At 33.4% G+C, this 21,763-nt stretch overlaps 1 protein-coding gene and 1 long non-coding RNA gene across 3 annotated transcripts in view; one reads left to right on the plus strand and one right to left on the minus strand.

Annotated features, from left to right (window-relative positions):
- LOC132951927 (uncharacterized) overlaps positions 1-21,763 on the minus strand; it is a 104,328-nt gene that overhangs the window by 65,857 nt on the left and 16,708 nt on the right. The window lies entirely within an intron of this gene.
- LOC132952219 (uncharacterized) lies at positions 16,215-20,499 on the plus strand. The gene is made up of 3 exons (XR_009665452.1): positions 16,215-18,142; positions 20,189-20,251; positions 20,333-20,499. It is a non-coding gene; the product is annotated as an uncharacterized LOC132952219 (long non-coding RNA).

Below are 21,763 nucleotides of genomic sequence, written 5' to 3' on the forward strand. Positions count from 1 at the left end.
ATACTATGTAATTACGAACATGATGAAGGACTGAAGGAGTACCCTTATCCCTGGCTGACTTCCCAAAGAATCGTACACTAACTCGTTTTCGGTCTAACGGTGAGAACTTAAATTATGATTTGTTTTAACGAATAAATCGTATATTTATGACTCGTCAAACCGATCGGCTTCCCGTATTCATATAGAAAATCTATTTTTTCTTCGTCATTATCGCTGTTTATAGTAAGTTATAATCGACGTGGGTGAACCGCAATTGAACCACAGAATAAATGAAAAACATAAAAAATAATATAATCAATACATTTATTCTGCAGTTAAACACGCGTATCCGATTGCATATTTTAACGTTGACTACATATTTCAGTCAGAAGACCATTCGCATAATATAAAAACATAATATTAAACTTAAGAGGTGCGTTCATTGTTCGTATTCACACAAGCGAATTTATATATTCAAGAGTGTTATATTTAAACGGCTGCATCCGAATTGCGTGCCAAAACCCAATTTTGGATCGAATTGCGTACAAGTTTTTAATTGGGTGCAACCGAATTGCATGCCTAAATTGTATAATGTACAATACTGCAAATGTCGAATTTCACTTTCTACTTTTTCGGACTTAGGATTGTCATCTAACAAAATTTAACTACAGGTGTGGTTACAAATCGTACACGCGTCATAATATGATTATAATATTATGTAAACATATTATAAATGTATATCAATTATATTAATAATTTCTAAAAGTGAATTTTTATGAAATACATTTCAATAAAAATGCGTTTTCTAATTTGTCAACGAATTCAAGACTTGTTATTTGATTATTTTCATATATTTCATTAATCACGTATATTTTGTCTATATTGCTTCTAGTAGTTTTTTTTTATTTTGACAATGTATATAATATGACAATATATCTACTAATTAAAATTTTTTCAGTTACCATTTACGAATGCCCCTCAACTTATGAATCTCGCATGCTATTCGGTTGTTGTGATTTTTAATCTATGGGTCTTGAAACGTTTTTATAGATTTATATTCGTTCCTTGGGGTCTGTGTTGTATGTATAATATAGTTATATTATATTATATTATATTTTAATCTCTGGTTGGAATCGGAGGTAACGGTGGCAGTCGAGATCGATAACACATTTATTGAAATTCTTCCTCGAATAATGATGATAAAAGTTATATCACATAATATATAACATCGGATGTCTAGAGACCTGAAGTAATTCGCATATTATTATAAAACATATATTAATATACCGTCGTGATGCGAAGACGGTTGCGTCGTCCAAAAGTGCATATTCCCAGGTAATATATTATTATTATTATTATTGTAAAATAATTTTCCTTCCTATCGCGTGCCCTTTTTTACTAGATTGCGTATAAATTCTTATAATCTCTTTCCCCATAGACGTCACGTTTAAATATTAATAAGTATTGATATTTTTTTCCACTTTATTATAATATAACATTAATGCATAGTCGCGTCGGCTGAATTTATTGCATAATATTTGTATACACTTTTTTTGTAGAATAATTCATAATCGATCGTCTATTATAAGGATAATAGTTGTTTTTCCTGACGTAATAGAATTTCATCGACAACACGAGTTCATAAAACATTAATTATTTACTGCAGCAGTTGTTTAGAATATTTAATGATTTTTTTATTATTATTATATAAATATGTACATTTGTATTTTATATTCATACGCCCTATTAAATATAAAGCATTTGCGATTTTTTTTTTATGTGTCATTTTATTTACTACTTTGAAAATGTCCGTTTTGTTTTTTTTCTTATACCAACGGACGCGAATACTCGTACACATAATATAATATAGTTATAAACCTATATAAAACGCATAAAATGCATCATCTGTTGCTGGTACATAAACAGTAACACACACACACACACACACACATAATATTATAATGTCGAAACGCGCGTGTAAATTGCATAACGAAAATCATAAATTATTAATACAAACTGAATTAAATATAGAGGTATGTTGTAGGTACCGCCTCGCGTATTCATTATTCGACTCCGCTGCAAACGACTTACAGACCGAATTTCATTTTATTCAACAATTGCAGTTTATTATTATCTCTGCGATTCTATCAAGCCGTGTATAATATATATAGTGACGTAATAATGTATAATATCGTATACATATTATACCATGTCGTCTCATTATATATTATAATAATATGATATATCTGATGATGCCGCGGTCGTTAATTATTGGATAACCGCGCGCTGCAATTAACGCGTACGTTTATACCGCACATCATACACCGTAATACTGCAGGTGATGATGGCCGTTTGAGAACAGGACACCCATCGTATATACATAATAGGTAAGATATGGTATTGTATGATATACCTTCAGATTTAATTTGGTCAAAAACCATATCAACGTTCATTATTCTATATATTTTTTTACATCAAACAGTAATGACCAAACATGTATTATAATAATATTATGTATACAACTGAGTTACACAAGACGATTGTAAAATAAAACTGTAGCGCGCGTATAAAGCGTCATTTATAATATTATATTATTATACAACGCGCTCGCTGCAAGACCAACCACCACCTACACACCAGCAGTAATTAACGTCATTGTTCTTCTGGTGCATTACTCGTCCCAAGCACGCACTACATAATAATAATCATAATAATAATATAGAACATACCTATTCTGCGTATGTACTATAGCGTATAATATTCCGAAGTATATAGTCATAAGATCCTGCGTACATAATTTTCTTACATTATGTGCCGGTCGATTTTTTTCTTTCCTTTTACACAGAAAAGTTCATATTGTAATCATAACATATTATATAATTGTACATAATACGCATTACATAAATCCCTAATGAGTACAATTTATATTACAAGAATGATCGTTTGGCCGTACAACATTATAATGTAGGCATAGGTCGCCGTTTCGCTTTGACGAATAGCGCGTGTTATAATATATTATTTTTATACTTGGGCCTTGGTGAATTTTCCATCGCATGTGCCATTGTATAAGGGGCGTCGTCTTGGCACCCATAAATCGTCAAAAACCCCTCTAACATATCTCATTGTTTTGTACCCGATTTGCACTCATTAGTACCCTCCATAAAAAAATTTGTACCCCTCTCGCTTTTACGCAAAACCAAATCCCCCCCGTCTGGGTGCTGTAAAAACGTCGTCCTGGCACCCGGAACCACCAGGAGTGAACCGATCGATTCCGCACCGATCTCAATTTTTTGTACCCCATTTGTACCCATTTGAACCCTCCCTAAAAATGTTTGTAACCCTCTCCCTTTTACGCAAAACCAAATCCCCTGTCCGGGTGCTGTAACGACACGTTAATAATTCTTAGTATAAGAATTAGTAAAAAATCTGTGATCGATTGATTTAGTTTACAAATGAGTCTTCGTTGATTCCTGAAAAATACTGGAAAGTCCTAATTGGGGCAATAGTTTGTTCTACCTGTTCATGTAAGTCGTCTTGCCATCCGTAACTCGTGGAGATAAAAGTAAAGTGAGAGGAAAAAAAAATTATTTACAAATTGTATTGGTCTTAAAAATACGGAGCAAGATTGGTATAATGTTAAAATTTATTTATGAGGTTAATATTGGTTAGAAATGTAATGATTTTAGTGATATTTTTTTCATTTAGTGCTTCTTCCATATTCAGTGGTATTTCCAGGTGGTTTCTTATGTAACGGTATTTTGTGCAATCTAATATGATGTGTTGGACAGAGAGGTCAGCGTGGCAATCATCACAAGTGGGTGTGGGGCTTTTGTTGATAAGAAAGGAGTGAGTTGGGAATGAGTATCCGATTTTGCATCTTGTGATTGTCGTCTGTTAAGGTGATAAGGTGGGCTCTATTTCTTTGTATCTTTTTTTGTTATTTAAAGTTTATTGGACAGTTCGGCCGCAACGTTCAACATGAACACACGCACGTCGTAATCGTCCACGCTCCGTTATCATATCGCTATTATATAATTGGTCACAATAACATTACGTCATTATCATGCCACATACACCTAAAACAACTAAGCGAAACCTATCGAACAGTTCACCCAGTCAAATCGACAAAAACACAAAAGTTTTTGACACCCCGAATCGTTACGCCGTACTCAACACCGATGAAGACAATATAATCACCACACCAACAACTAGCACCACGGAAGATCCGGACAGACCACCTCACAAAGTTCACAACGCTAAACCCGTGGCCCCTCCTATCCACATCAAAAATATATCCAACTTCTCAGCATTCAACACCTTCCTAAAAAATATCACCGGACCCAACGGTTTCACCTGTAAGTCAACTCCGTCATACCTCATTGTACAACCCACCGATAAACGAACTAATGTTTTCATTCGTTTACCCCGCAAGCCATCGCACATACAGAGCCGTCATCAAAAATTTACATCATTCCACCTTACACACCGATATTACTTCTGCTCTTACTGAACTGGGACATTCAGTCAAGAGTACTTACAATGCCAAAAATAGGAACAACTGCCCACTCCCAGTATTCTTTGTGGATATCCGCCAGCAAGAAAATTACAATGATATCCATGATATTACATCTCTTCTCAACACAATAGTAAAAATCGAAATACCAATCAAAAAAAGACGTGGCCCACCGCAATGCCATAATTGCCAAGACTATGGACATACAAAGAACTATTGCAGCCATAAAGCTCGATGCGTCAAATGTGGTGAAAACCACCTGACAATCGAGTGCACCAAGGACCAAAATAGTCCAGCCAAATGCGCCCTATGCGCTAAAGACCACACTGCAAACTTTAAAGGATGCCCAGTCTACAAAGCTGCCTTCAAAAAAACTGTTAATCCAGCCAAAGGATCTGATTCCAACACCTATCAAAAAACCAAATCTTACGCTGAAGCTACCAAAAATCATCAAAATTTACACGCGGAACTCAAAATCACCGACACTCTCTCAAGTCTTATTTCAAATTTAAACTCACTAATAACTCCCCTTATCTCCCTTCTTTCGTCTGTCCTAAAAGCACTCACAACGAATAGCATTCCATAATCTAATCTTATCGACCAGACAATTCACGTTAAAATTAAATTAATAATTAAAATTTATATTTATATAATATCTTATCTCCCATTATTTTTCATTCCACAATAATATCATTAGAAGTCGTTGCTGTCTCTATACGTCTCAAAACTCCCCTATGCATTTGTAACATTTACTTACCGGATAGTACAGATCTATCACTCAACGACCTCAATGATATAATTAAACAACTACCCAAACCTTTTCTTTTCCTCGGCGATTTTAATTGCAGAAACCAAAGCTGGGGATCCAATCACACCGATTCCAGAGGCAAAACGTTCGAAAAATTCCTAGAAAACGATCAAATAACATTACTTAACTCCGGGGAATACACACGCCACAATGCAGCTCACAACTCTTTTTCGGCCATTGATCTCACAATATCAAATAGTGCTTTCGCTCCCAAAACCGAATGGAAAGTCCTAACAGAATACAGTACCAGCGACCATTGGCCAATAGCCATAAAAATTCTTAACGAATTACCCAAAATACACCCACTCCCAAAATGGCGCCTCAGAAATCCAAATTGGAATCTATACAGCGATATTATAACTCAAAATCTTTATGATAAGCCATTTAATCTTGAATCAGCAACGAACCAAATTCAAATCAACCTAATTATTGACCATTTTTGCAACATTATACTAGATGCCGCTAACAAGACCATTGGCAGAACCAATACACAATTAAAAAGAAAATCCGTCCCCTGGTGGAATAAAGATTGCAATGATGCAATTAAGACATATAAAAAAGCACTAAACCGATTCAAAAAAACCAAACTAGCTAACGACCATATAAACTTAAAAAAAGCGCGTGCTCAAGCAAGATTCATTACAAAAAAAAGCAAAACAAAATCGTGGCAAAAATACACGAGCTCAATTAACCCTAACACATCCCCAACGGAAATGTGGAATAAAATTAAATCGATTAAGGGCATAAATCATCAACCACTACCACCAAACTTACATTTTAATGACGATACTCTCTCACTACCTTCAGATATAGCCGAAGCATTTGCACAACAGTTCAAAAAAAATAGTGACTGCTCAAATTATGACCCAGAATTTATTAAATTTAAAAATACCGTCGAAGATAACCTCAAAAAGGAACTAGAAATCAACTTCCACGAAGAAGATAACCACCTTAATATGCCCTTTAGTCGAAATGAACTCTATACTGCCTTATCCGGATGTAAAAGCAAAAGCCCCGGTCCCGATGGGATTCCTTTTTCTTTTATCCAAAACCTACCCACAATAGGTCATGATATTCTTCTCCAAATATTTAATATTATTTGGATCAGAGGTATATACCCTGATCAATGGCACAATTCGATTATAATACCGATCCCTAAACCCAATAAAAACAAATTTGATATTATCAATTATAGACCTATTTCACTTATCAATACAATAGCAAAAACCATGGAAAAAATGGTCAATAAACGACTAATTTGGCACTTAGAAACATCTAACCTAATAATTAAGGAACAATGCGGCTTTCGCAAAAACCACACTACCATTGACATACTCGCCACCCTCCACACGGATATCTGCAATGCTAAAAATAAAAAACATCACCTCATACTAATATCTTTAGATTTAGAAAAAGCATATGACATGGTATGGAGGAATAGAGTCCTCGAAATCTTACAAAACAGTGGCATAAATGGCAAAATGTTTCTATTCTTACAAAATTTCCTAAAAAATCGCAAAATCCAAGTCAGAGCCCTATCAGAACTATCAAAAATCCACCAAACAGAAAATGGACTACCCCAAGGGTCTGTTATTAGCGTTACAATGTTTTTATTGGCCATCAATGACATTTTCAAAAACATACCGAAACCCACAAAACATCTACTATTCGCCGATGATTGTCACATCTACTGCAGCGGACAAAACACCAAAACAACTGTGGATATATTACAAGACGCACTAAATATACTCCAAGATTGGTCTCACAAAACTGGCTTCAAATTCTCTGCTGGTAAAAGCCAATGTATTACCTTCCATACTAACCCTAGAGCAAACATACAATTCCACCTTAAAAACTCCCCAATACCCATTTGTGAAAATCTCCGCGTACTTGGAATGATATTCGACAATAAACTAAGATGGGGCTCACACATAAAAAAGCTCAAAAGTACGTGCAAAGTCCGAATGAACATCATAAAAACACTTTCCCACCATACATGGGGCGCTAAAACGAAATCACTTATAACAGTCTATAAATCCCTTATATTATCACAAATACAGTATGGTGCCCAAATTTATATTACAGCCAAAGAAAAGCTATTAAAAACATTGGATCCAATCCACAATGAGGGTATTCGTCTATCAATAGGAGCATTCAGAACCAGCCCCATTGACAGCATTCTATGCTATGCTGGAGAACTTCCCCTCAATCTACTTAGAGAAAAAGAACTCCTAAATTATGGAATAAAAAGAAAAAGCACTCCAAACCACATGGGATACAATAACTTTTTTAACGACAAAACCACAAATTTAATTTTTCCAATAAAAAACCCCGTATTATCTATACACGACATCTTCTTCCAACTAATCAATAAACACACCATACACACATCTGTCAAAAACAAAATCACATACCCAAACCATCCCACTTGGCTTTGGAAAATCAAAGTCAATACTGAGCTTCTACAACTTAACAAACACGACACAAATCCCAATATTATCACCTCGCAATTTTATGAAATTATCCAAGACAAATATTCACACTTTGAAAAAATATACACTGATGCTTCTAAATCCACTCAAGGTGTTGGATTTTCAATAATCCAAAAAAATATCACACTCCTTCACAAGCTCCCACCGGAAACTTGTATATTCTCGGCTGAATCTCAAGCCATTAATGAAGCTATCATATTAGCCAATACTATCAACTCAAACCACATTCTAATTTTAAGTGATTCACTCAGTGCTTTACTTGCCCTTCAAAACCCACTACCCTCAAACGAAACTACCCAAAATATCCAAATAATATTTAAATCGACCACAAAAAACATCGAATTTATGTGGGTTCCATCACACATTGGTATTACTGGCAATGAAATGGCTGACAAGGCAGCTGACCTTGCAACCAAAATTATCCTCCACCCAACAATTTCCGACCTACCGACTAATGACATTAAATCATCCATCAAACGCAAAATACATGCTAGATGGCAAAATCATTGGGATGCTATTCCGCCTACCAACAAGCTTAAATCAGTCAAGAAAGACACAAAAAAGTGGAACCCACCGTACTTCCTCAACAGACGCCAGGAAGTTGCCATCACAAGATGCAGAATCGGACATTCCTTCACAACCCACGCTTTTCTCATCAACAAAAACCCACCTCCCACCTGCGACGAATGCCATGCCGACCTCTCAATACAACATATCATCCAGGATTGCTCAAAGTACAGGGACGCAAGAAACAATCTAGCTATACCACCGAATATGGATGAAGCACTAAACGAAAATAATATTATTAAAATTATCTCTTTTCTTACTCAAATCCACCTCATAAACAAACTTTAACAATGTAAAAACCCTTTCCGTAGTCATTAAGCTATAATATTTTTTTTTTGTCTTGTACTCGTAATTCATGTTAGGCTAATGACCTGTGATGTCGAAGCCTTATTTTCCTAATAAAAAAAAAAAAAACATCATTATTATTTTCTGTTAACCGTATCATTATTATATAAATAATACCTTGTAATAACATGTTCAAGAGAAAATGGTGCCGAGATTTGATAACTTAAGTTAAAACTTATAAATGTAAGAGGTGTCGCAAATGTGTGATTTCCCTCCTCATGTGAATAGTCATTGTCAACTGTTGTAAATTAATAATTTTACTTATTGTACATACTGTATAGATCGTAATTTTTCAAATAAAGTCAATTTCAGTTTATAATGTATTGTACAATGTTTAAATATTATGATAAGTACCTCATCGTACCTACCATTTATACTGGTACTGCTTAACAGCTTCAGAATATAAACTAATTGTTATATATATATTTATTGTGAATAATACAAACACAATAAATAAAACAACAAAATAACTCAAGTCCCAGTGAAGTTATAAGTTAAATTAAAGTTCCACTGAAGTTCCAGTTATATGAAAGTTAAGTTCCAGCCAAATCAAAAGTGGAACATAACTTTAATAAATCTTATACGGAACTTAACTTTAACTTGGCATGAACTTAACTTTAATTCGACTGGAACTTAACTTTAATTTAACCGGAACTTAACTTTAATAAATCTTATATGGAACTTAACTTTAATTTGACGAGAACTTAACTTTAATTCGACTGGAACTTAACTTTAATTTAACCGGAACTTAACTTTAATAAATCTTATATGGAACTTAACTTAAATTTAACCGGAACTTAACTTTAATTCGACTTAAATTAGATTTATTAAAGTTAAGTTCCGATTAAATTAAAGTTAAGTTCCAGTTGAATGAAAGTTAAGTTAAATCAAAAGTGGAACATAACTTTAATAAATCTTATACGGAACTTAACTTTAACTTGGCATGAACTTAACTTTAATTCGTCTGGAACTTAACTTTAATTTAATCGGAATTTAACTTTAATAAATCTTATATGGAACTTAACTTTAATTCGTCTGGAACTTAACTTTAATTTAACCGGAACTTAACTTTAATAAATCTTATATGGAACTTAACTTAAATTTAACAGGAACTTAACTTTAATTCGACTTAAATTAGATTTATTAAAGTTAAGTTCCGATTAAATTAAAGTTAAGTTCCAGTTGAATGAAAGTTAAGTTAAATCAAAAGTGGAACATAACTTTAATAAATCTTATACGGAACTTAACTTTAACTTGGCATGAATTTAACTTTAATAAATCTTATATGGAACTTAACTTTAATTCGTCTGGAACTTAACTTTAATTTAACCGGAACTTAACTTTAATAAATCTTATATGGAACTTAACTTTAATTCGTCTGGAACTCAACTTTAATTTGGCAGGAACTTAACTTTCATTCAACTGGAACTTACCTTTAATAAATCTTATATGGAACTTAACTTAAATTTGATTGGAAAAAACTTTTATTTAACTTGAACTTAACTTATATTCAACTTCGCTGGAACTGAACTTGAACTGGAACTTTCTTTAATAAGACTTATACAAGGTGTTTATTTGTAGGGGTACACATTTTTTTATGGAGAGTACAAATGGGTGCAAATCGGGTACAAAACAATGAGATATGTCATGGGGGGGGGGGGGGGGGGGTCGACGATTTATGGGTGCCAAGACGACGCACCTCATTGTATAGTCATTGTATAGTATATTATACGATCCATCAAAGATTTCGGCCGAATAATAATTATATATAGTTAAGTTCGCATTTTGTGTAGACGGATCAGTTTTTAACAAAGATAATAATATTATATTATATTCATATATCTAAAACAACTTCAAAAATTGTCAACAGGACAGGGCTGGTTTTGAAATTTTGTTTCCACTATTCATTGCTAATTAAGGCGTTATCTACATGTAAGAATAAAAAATAAACTATAATAATAATTTAATGTGTAACATCGATTGAGAACATGTGCACATTTATCGTGATCGTATCATATACTATTTTTAAATGACAATAGTTAATAGGCGTAGCAGTATCTTTTACAATAACAAATCGGCTACTCAAAACAATAGAAAGTCGTTCTAAATTCAAATTTGGAAATATTTACAAATATAATATTAAGGTACACATTATAACATAGATATTTTAACATTTCAATATTTTTCTAATTTGTATTGATAATATTTTAAAAACGACAAATTTATCATACCTAATCAGAAAGGAAAAATATTAAATTAAATTTGAAGATTGAGTTTAATACAATAAAAAATATCTAACTTGATTTTTTTTCAATTAATTAGTCCTTTTTAAAGACATTGTGCATATTTTATTGTTTTCTAGTGCTACAAGTTTCAAGCCGTAATCGTCTCGTTTCACTGGGATTCAGAATCGTGGTATTCTCCGAGACGCCTTTTAAGTTTAAAGTACTCTAGGTTATAGGCAACACTACAACTATTAGGACAGGTTCATAGATACGTCGTCTATCATGTCGTATGGATTTTATTTTGTCGTATTCTGATTTGACGTTGTGATCATGGTATCTCATTCGCAAACTATGATTTATCAGGAAAATTCGGCACGGAGTTGAGCCGAGCTTAACTTTAGGACACGACACGACAGACGACATCTCTGTGAACCCAGCTTTGTATGCGTTACATTTAAGTGTGATCGAAGAGCATATTATACAAAGTGGTTTTACGCATACAATTAAGGTTGTGGTCTCCTCGCCACTGATAATATAGTTATATCAATGAATAATAATCATAAGGAGTAATAAATAGTAGGTATTGAAATGAATTTGGCAGATACCATCGATTTAACTGTTAAGCCGGTGTCACAGCTATTACGAAACACACGACACGAAACGGGATAGTGTAAACCTGCAGACTTTAAAAGTTTAAGCCTTATACCCACAACCATGTATATTGTATATAATATAACCATTATATAGTTACAAGTCTCTTCGATCACTGCAGTAGGTACCTATACCGTGTATATTGTTAGCAAATATTATTTTTAGGGATGTCGTAGCGTATAAATGTATATATATTATCCATGTCTATAACGATATAACAATATCATCGTATCGTTATTAATTTGTCGGTCGTGATCGCAACCGAGAGACGACCAGCCCGGCATAGTACGTTTCCGGCGACCGAGAAAGTTTACAGCAGTCCGCGTAGTATACGTATGAACCTATTCGTATATTATAGATTATTCCGTTGACAGTTATTGCATTTTAACCGGTTCGAAACAGCGAAAACCCATCAAGACCTGCAGCGGGCAGGCCACACTCGAAACGATAAATAATAACGATTTGGATTTCGCGTCTCGATTATCAGCCGTAGTACGTTTGTTTATTTTCGTTCATTTGATCTGTCCGTCGCCGCGGCATCCGCTGCACAAATTACACAGTAGATCGGTAAAAAAAAATCAATTTTTCTTTCTTTTTCTGCCCGACGAAAACCTCCCATGATGCGTGCGCCGTATCCGTCTATATAGTAATACGTTATATTATTACTATTATATATTAATATACGATGCGAGCGCATATAAATGATACTAAAATTATATAGTGCCACCGCATCACTCTCACTATTTATACCGAGCGTATACCTATTACCACTACCGCTATATTATAATATATTATTATAAAATTGTTATTATTATTATTATTATATTATAAACGGTTGTGGTTCCCATACGTTTCACCGGGCGTTACAACTTTTTCAAATTGTAACAACTATAACATCAACAACAACAACAACTACCGGTGCAGCCGGTATCGTGTCCGTTTATCATGTCGGAACCTCGGCCGTGTTACGATTTTCCTCGTTTTCGTTTTCAATAGTAGAAATCCAATGTTTATACGGGGCGAACCATTCATGAAATTTACTTTAAAAAAATGTTTTATACGTTTTTTTTTTTTTTTTTGTCATATTTATTTAATTTGTACAATCTGTAAGAAAGATATTTACAGTAAGCACAATGGAGGGATACATAATAGGTCATGGTTAGCTTGATTGAAGAAGTTATTCAGTAATCGCACTTCATGGCGGGATGTTTTATAAGTAGTGATTTTTTTTAGGTTTTGAAATATTATTTTAACGATAAACACCATAATATTATAATTTTAAATTTTTTAAAAATAATTATCTAGAAAATGTTGATGTACATAAATATCGAATACTGCAGAAAAATCGAATTTTTTTTTAATTTCCAACCGTCAACCATTTGAAGTTAAAAATCACTACGATGACGTACAACAATACGGAGACAGTGACCTACACCATTCGCCAGCTCATTATGCACCCGCAGTACTTGCCCTATAGAATATGATGCGTAGGTATATACGTCCGTATAATTAGGTATGTAAATCGTTGTATTAACCATCATGTTCGTCGTTGATTTTAATATTCGCAAAACAGTCGTAAACTAAAGTCACTTAAATTTTAATCGTTTCACTAAATATAACTATAATAAAACCACAATGATAAAATTAAAAAAAAAAATAAGTAGGTAGTAGGTACTGTAAACAATATTATACTGTATGCGGTTGTATAAATAATATTTCAAACCATAGAAATTTATAGAAATTTACTTGGAAGATCGGTGTAGCCGCGTGGATGGATCATCCTGTATATAGGTAGGTACTTACATTCTACGTGTTACAGACGGCGAGGCGGCGGTGGTGATCGTCTCCGTGTGAGAAATGAAACGGTACTCGTCGAGAACCGTAGTTTCCCCGAAGACAATAGAGACAGTGGCCTACACCGTGCGATTACCCAGATCGTCACATACCAGCAGTGTTTGCTTTTATAAAACATTATATTATTATGTATAATACGTCTGGTTAATTACGTAGGTATGATGTATATCGTTGTACCTAGGTATATTAACCATAGTCGTCTTCGGTTTTAATTCGCAAACAATAAAATCACGTCATAATCGGCTGTACTGATAATTATAATATTATTATGCCGAGCGTAGGTACCTATATATAATATTATACGAATAACGTTTATCCTCCACGTATTCGACGGCGTATTATAGGCGACGGGGGGAGAGAACTTCTCTCTCAGAGCGAAGACTTTAGCGGGAGAATGCAAAAGCATATTATACGGTCGTAGTAATATAAACGCTTTTGTGATTGTCTCCCCCATATATATATATATATTATTATATTGGACGGGAGGCGCAATAGGTATATAAAATTATCGTGATATTACATTATGATATGTAATGCGTAACGAAAATAATGATAACAGTATTAATCTTTAAATTACCTATAATATACATCATTTTCCGCAGCAGTAAATAGCTATTTCGTTGTATTACTCTGCATGTATATTGTACCAGGTACCTTCTACATTGCACGTAAACAATAACGAGATCAGTCTGTAATCTGTATCGATGTATTAAATTAACATCAATATATTCAGACCATCCGTGCAGTACCTATACCGACAAATTGCATGTCGAGTGTCCGATATATACAGTGCCTAACATAAATAACCTACAAACGTGTAATTTATTTATTTTTGCAATTTACGCCAGGCGGCAATTTTGACAAGGCGTATACATCAAAATTACAAACCTGTATTAGAAATAATAAGTGTGACAGATGGTGTAGAAATGAGAATTAAATAAAATACAAATTGAAGAACATAGTCTCGGAACCAAATTAAAGTTTAATATATATTATTATCTGCGTATAAGGTTTGCTATCATATAATAATATATACATTCTATGAATGAGATGACTATGTTCATGACCTGAAGTTGTGTCGGTATAGGTACGGTGAATAGTTGGTGACTTCTATAGCGTTGTAGGAAGAAACACCGCTGGATAGGAGATCGAGCAGGAAACGGAAAGGATAGATCAACCGCATCTATGGAACCATATGAAGGAGTGAAGAAATTTTGAAGTTGGAATCGGCGACAAGAGGAGGCATTTTTGGGCATTACGGATACGGAAAAACAGTCGTACGGGCGGAGAAATGAATTGAGAATGAATGAGGCGTACCTATATAGGACAACAATTTGTTGTGGACACGCTTTAATCTTAACTCGTCCTTCGCAAGGTAAACCAATTACAATTACAATTCGTTTTTACGTGCATCGTATATAAATAGATTATATTATATACACGTGGAGGTTCAACAAGAAATAACGTTGATATTATAATTTAAACTGTATGACTATAATATAATATGCAGTTTAAAATTTAAATTACACTAAATTAGATATAATACCAGCACGTGGCGTGAGATTAGGTACCTAACCTATACATAACATTTATGAAACCCGCCCTTTAAATGGTATATACCACATCACGAGTCTATAATGCATCCACAAAAATATGATCCATAAGGCGAAATTATATCCACTTTAAATCGTATATTATGTGCATATACTCAAAGCCCAAAGATATTATTATAATTTTAGTCTATGATTATAATAAATTTTTTATTTATATTATGTGTATATTATTGTGTCTATATTCCGCATGTATAATAGTACTATATATTATAATATTATGCACTGTGCGTGTTGAATTATGCTGAAATTAAGTTCATCGAATCCCGTAGGTTTATCAAATATTAATGTTATAATATATTTTATTAATTAGTAAAAATATTCATGTTATTTACAAAAGTTATTCTCGATCAGATAAAAACGAAGTTTGTTCAGTTCATACAGTGTAATAGTATAATTATATACGATATACGTGCACACATACGGTACCTCGTTCCTGAAAATTTACAATTCACTCGATACTTTCAAATCGATAATAAATTGCTATCACTATTAGTGAAATACTAATTAAATTAATACATTTTCGTCACTATCTATACTCATTATTTGTGTTATATTGCTCCCAAATTATCAGTTTTCCCAAGCTCGTTAGTCAGAAACTTTATTCGTTTAGCAAAAAACTCTAATTAGAAACTAATTTTTTCGTTTAAAATGTATGTTCACAAATAGGTGTTTTTCAATTAGTGTAAATGCGATGATTAAAATAATCTATAAAATATCTATATAATGATTATTTATTTCTACCTATTTGTAAATTATGAGTAATATTTTCGTTGATCATTAAATTTAATAATAATAATAAATCATTATAAAACTGTTCAACTAAGAATTATAAACGAAGTTAGGATATCCGATATACCTATAATTTATACTTTATACCAACAAGTTACAACATAGATAATGTGCTTTAAAAACTTAAAAAATTAACCAACATTGTGTAAGACCTAATTAATAATATTATACTGTTTATCTTTTTGTCATTCATCTCAAAGCATATATAAATGATGTTGTATGCTAAGTAGTCATGGGAGTTATTGCACCTATCTCGCAATAATGTGTTATTTAATGAGGTTTTTTGAAAAATTGATTTTTAGCCAATAAAACCTCAAAAAGTTGAAGACATCAGTTGTTACAGATACGTGTAGTCGATTAATGAAATAACGCTGCAGATGACACTATTTAAACAAATAATTTTTTTGAGCGGTATAAAAAAAAAAAGTATGGTGAAGAAAATATTATAGGATACTTACTCGAGCACAGTTTTAACTAAATCTTGACAATTTTTTTGATAAACGAGCTCTACGCCTCTACTCTGAATCATTTATTGAATACAGTGATTTATCATTTCATCAAAACACTATAAGACATATGCTCGCATAAATTAAGTATTGCGCAACCCACGGTTCCGTCTATTTTAATAAAAAATTATATGTTCGGCACCATCGGAATTAAACATGAAAAGTTTTAAAATAAAATTGGCGTGGCGTGGAATATCTGTAAATAAAGTAATTTTCGGTCCTCAAACTCGATTTGGTTAGGTGTTCTTAACTCGTAAATCGTAAATCGTATGACATATATTATTATGCAAAAACAATAATGTTTTTATTTCTTTTTTGAGGGGGCGCCCGAGTGGGTGTCTCGTGCATACACGGTTATCTATGGTTGTGGCGTGAACCTTTACGCACACTTGCCATGGGTGTGTTTATATTTTTACCACCTACTATATTGTGTCACTATACCAGTATACCACCCTCGCTTTTTTCGAACATAAATGTACCGGTGCATCCGAATTGCATGTCAAAAAAAAAAAAGAAAAAGTGTCCAAATTCCATGCAATATCTTAAAAGGCACTACCTTAATTGTACGACATGGGCACCATGATGATAATATGATTACATACATTATCATAATTTTTAATTATTTTGTGTAGACTATTACCTAATCTCAAAATTAAATTGCTATTGTCAATAATAATTGTTTAAAATATTAGGTACTCTCTTTTATTCAATTAAATCTTTTTTATATTGGTGTTGTGTTTTAAACTCAATAAGTCTCGTAATAGTTGGTTGAAATAAGTAAACTTACATTGCAACTAAAGTATTAATTGTTTTCAGTTTTTTTTTTAAATTTAACTTACTAATGAACTATTTCAACAATTCTAATTTTTTTTTTTATTTATTTATAGTAGTTGTATAAAATAAATAAAAATGGTGCACGTAGGATGCCCATGGGCCTGTGAATTCAACTTGAACTGGCTCTTCCAAGAAATTCCACGCCATTCCATTTCGACTGACTCTTTGTAGTATATACAGGCATGCAATTTGGACTTTTCTGTTTTTATTTTTGTTTTTGGCATACTGTAGCTGCGTGTGCTCGTGTACCTAAGTCGTCAAGCCTAAAATCGTGAGGCTAAAATCTCAAAAATTAGTTTTTCCAACCGACAGCACTTCAGTGGTGGTTTATTGATATTAAATTTTGCATAATAATGGTTTGCCGTATTACGTTTTGTTTCGACGTTCCGCTACAAATTTATTCATATACGATCTCGGCAATACGTGCTAATTTTTTTCCCGCCTTCTAAACAATGGGATATGATTTCGCTCGTTCGAGAGATTTAACAGAATTTCATCGTCGCTTACACTACGCCGTAAAGAAAACGCTGCAACAATTAAAATATTTTATTATTATTACGTCATTGCATTTCGGCCACAAACTCATTCCGCGGTCCGCGCCCGAACACAATATCTATCCGTCATAATATTATGTATTTTATATCAATCGAGTTGCGCAAATGCGGTGTTACGGACATAATTTTTTTTATCTTTCAATTTCACGAGTGTGTTTGAATTACGACGATGTGCTCGCTGCAGTTCAAACAATGCGGTCGTATAATATTTTGAGTCTCGTATAGGCTGCAATACAATACGACAATGGAACCTATCCGATGGATTTATGCTCTGAATAGCTCTCAGTAAAATGAACATATGTGGCTATATGGTATATGGGTAATGTTCTGCGACGTCAAAAATGGTCCGCCGACGGTGCAGCGGATGACGATAGCGACGAAAAGACGACCGTCCACCATAATAATGTATAATGTAGGTAATATACATAATATTATTATTATACCTACGCGATACGAGTGCGGCGTAGTGTGTGTGTGTGTTTGTATGTGTGCCGCCGTGTTACGGATTATGCACCGTTATAATACAGGTACGCAGAGCAAACCAGCAAACTCGTCTGCGCCATATTATAATAATAATAATAATAATACGACGACGACGACGACGACGACCATAATATTACACGCGCCAGACGGATAAGCGTATAATATATACGACTACGCAAGATGATATTGGCCAATATTTTTTTTTGGCCATTTTATCATCCTAAATACACTTAACCACATTTTATCTTTTGTTAATACCAGTTAACTGCATTTTTCCAATACTATGTTGTATACATATTTGAGTATCACATAATATTATGTTGTGTGTTTTATTATGTATACAGAGGGCTTGACCCGTGAATTTATAATAAATAAATAAATACCGCAACCAGAAAAAAAACTGCTCGACAATAGTAATTTTTGCTCGTGTTCTATATGTGATAGAAAAATTACGAAGAAAAAACCAAACAAAAAATAATGTCAACCAGTTTGACCGAAAGCTTTCGATTTCTTCACTATTATAAATATTATACTATTAAAATATGAGTATATGCGTATATACATATACTGCAGAAATGTATTATGATAATATCGTCGTCGTAAGTGGATATAATATATTAAAATTACATTATTACATATTAATATTATGCGCGCACGCGTGTCATACCGTCGTTTTTCTTCGGCTCTGTCTTCTTCTTCTTCTTCTTCTTCTTTATCTTCTATCCTTCCACTTTTTCTATACACGCAGACCGTTGTTTGTCGGTTAACCTAGACGAGAGAATGCGCATTAAGCGGCCGAAACAATCTTGACCGAATGCGCACAGTTCGTATAGGTATAATAATATATAATATAGGTATATAAATACCGGTTATGGTCACTCTGACCTTTTGACTTGACCGGCTACACGTCCGATGCAAAACTCGTGAATATAGTATACGCTGCAGCTACTTTATAATATGGTATATCAACCGTGGTATAGTGGTGGGTATTATTTATTTTTATAATCGTAAACCGATTATTATTGTGACACTGCACGATTGCGCGCACATGCAAACGTGTGTGGGGACGAAAATCGGATAACCACAAAAGGTCGTCGTTTATTATTAACCATCGGCAACGATAATATTTTCAATTATCCCATTACCTTGTCAAAGTCAAAGTATTTATAAGTATATTTATTTTAATATATGTATATTGTATAATGTATTACTATTATGCATAATAAATGCATAACATAAAGGTTCAGCGAGTGACCGCGTAATAGTATATTTTACCTGATTTAATTAATAAAACGATTTCATTATCGCGCCCCACGCACGCACGTCCTTCGAGTTGAATTAATATTTATATAATATTCGAGTTACAAACATGTCCTATAAATCCGAATGATTACTATAGGATTTGAATGAAACCGAACAATATGTTTTTCAAAAATACCGGTTTTTTACTTTTTCATAGAAAAATTAGCGAATTTTCTAAAAACTATTTAATAATAATATGCAGTCCCGCACTGATAATGTATATAATAATATTTCTAGTAGTAAAGTCCGCGTAAACGAAAGGTTTTTGGTATTGCGTTTGACGCGTATACCTATCAGAAATGTTCGTGCAGGTATTAGGTACCTACGAGTATATAATTATGGTTAATAATTTAATGATGCTTTTCTGCGGTAAACCGTTTTTAATTTCAGCAACGAAAGAAAAACTTTTTATTTAATTTTAATTACGCATTGCGCAGTACTAAATATGGTAACTTATTCGACTATTAAAAATATTCCATTCACAATAGATTAATATCCATGTTTTGAATATTTCGTAAAAAATTATTAATGCGTGAAACTAATAGGAAATATAATATACTACGTTGACTTAAGGTACAACTAAGTTGATGACGTGTGATTTTTCGGTGCGATACTCTGATAGGTACCACATGCCAAGACTAAAACACAAAGACTTATAATGGTGTAATTGCAGGAGAGGAAAAGCACACTGACCCGCGACGATCCCGCGACGGCCGCCAAATAAGTATTATTTCAGGTAAATTACACTTTCGGACAACTGTTAATTAACAAAACACTACTTTAACAACTACATCTACCTATATATTATTATCATTAGCGTATGTACCTACACGCGGTATCCAAGGACCTCCGTCGAAAAAATCCAAACGGCCGTCTGCCGTCCGCCCGTACGGTCGGCCGCGTCCGACGCGCATCATCGAGCGAAGACGACGACGCATATAAAATACACGCAAAGGTAATTCAAAACTTCCAAATTACTTATATACCTACGTATTATATTATCGTCACACCGCTCGCCAGGTGGGTCCCATCCGGTAATTCTATACGTAGACTTGGTGTGCGTGCGAGTTTGATAATATACACTCACAGACACACACACACACACACACACACTCATACAGACGATACACGAGCACGTCGTCGTCGTAAGGAAATACACGTCGTCGGACGGACGGCCGATCAGCATAATTTAATATTATATGTACCTTTACGTATATATAATATTATAATACACGCATATTATTATTGTTAAGAAGTATAATATCATTATGATTTTGTTTTAAGGATTCATTCGTGTGTACACTGCAGCAGAGACGCCGAGTGGAAGGATTCGCGGCGGTGTCGATAGGATACACGCAATATAAGTAGGTATAAACAGTTTAAAAACTTATTATTATTATTATTATTATTATAATTAATAAAAATATTCTTCTACCATCGGTATGGACAGCCTATAGGTAAGCATACTAACTGAAGGTGTAACTCCTAATCGTAGTTCGGGATTAGTGATTACACTTTATTTGAGTAGTTTAATATAATATCTAAGCCCTTCAAAAATTTTAACTGGAAAACATAGTTAATTTCGCAAATAAAACGAAATAAATTTAAAATTTTACGGAACAGGTTAGGTTAGGATTTTCAAAATAAAAATACTTATCACGATTCATAAAGTTTAAATATTTCCAAAATAGTTTTTAACAAACTAGATGGTACAGGCATTATGTATACACAAAAAGCTACTTTAAAATAAATTTTTAATAATATTCCTTATACTATCTACAAATAATGATTAAACACAGAATTGTATTACTTGCATATTTATTAGGTCCATGTAATAATTTTAAGCTAATAAATAATAATCCTTAAAAGGAACCGATTTTTTTTTTTGCAAATAAATCTGAATAAATTAAACATTTCACGGAATAGGTTTATTTTTTTTTTCATGCTATCGATAATTGTGGTGGAATTAATAGAGGTAGGTACCTGCAGTATATATTTTTTTCGGTAATTGCAGCTTACATCGCGGTTGACTAGGCCACGCCACTACTGTTATGCCGTCAGATATGTATAGATTTATGACTATAATACCACGATGAGTACAACGCTATATAATCATACCTACGACCGAAAATCGGATGTCGTTTAGACTGCGACGACGGAAGTATACATATTATTATTATTGTTATGATGACGACCTCTTCCCCTCTTCCACCGGTCCACGGTGGTAATGACTGACTGCTGAGCTGCT

The sequence above is a fragment of the Metopolophium dirhodum genome, chromosome 9, assembly GCF_019925205.1.
Source record: "Metopolophium dirhodum isolate CAU chromosome 9, ASM1992520v1, whole genome shotgun sequence".
Classification (NCBI taxonomy): domain Eukaryota; kingdom Metazoa; phylum Arthropoda; class Insecta; order Hemiptera; family Aphididae; genus Metopolophium; species Metopolophium dirhodum.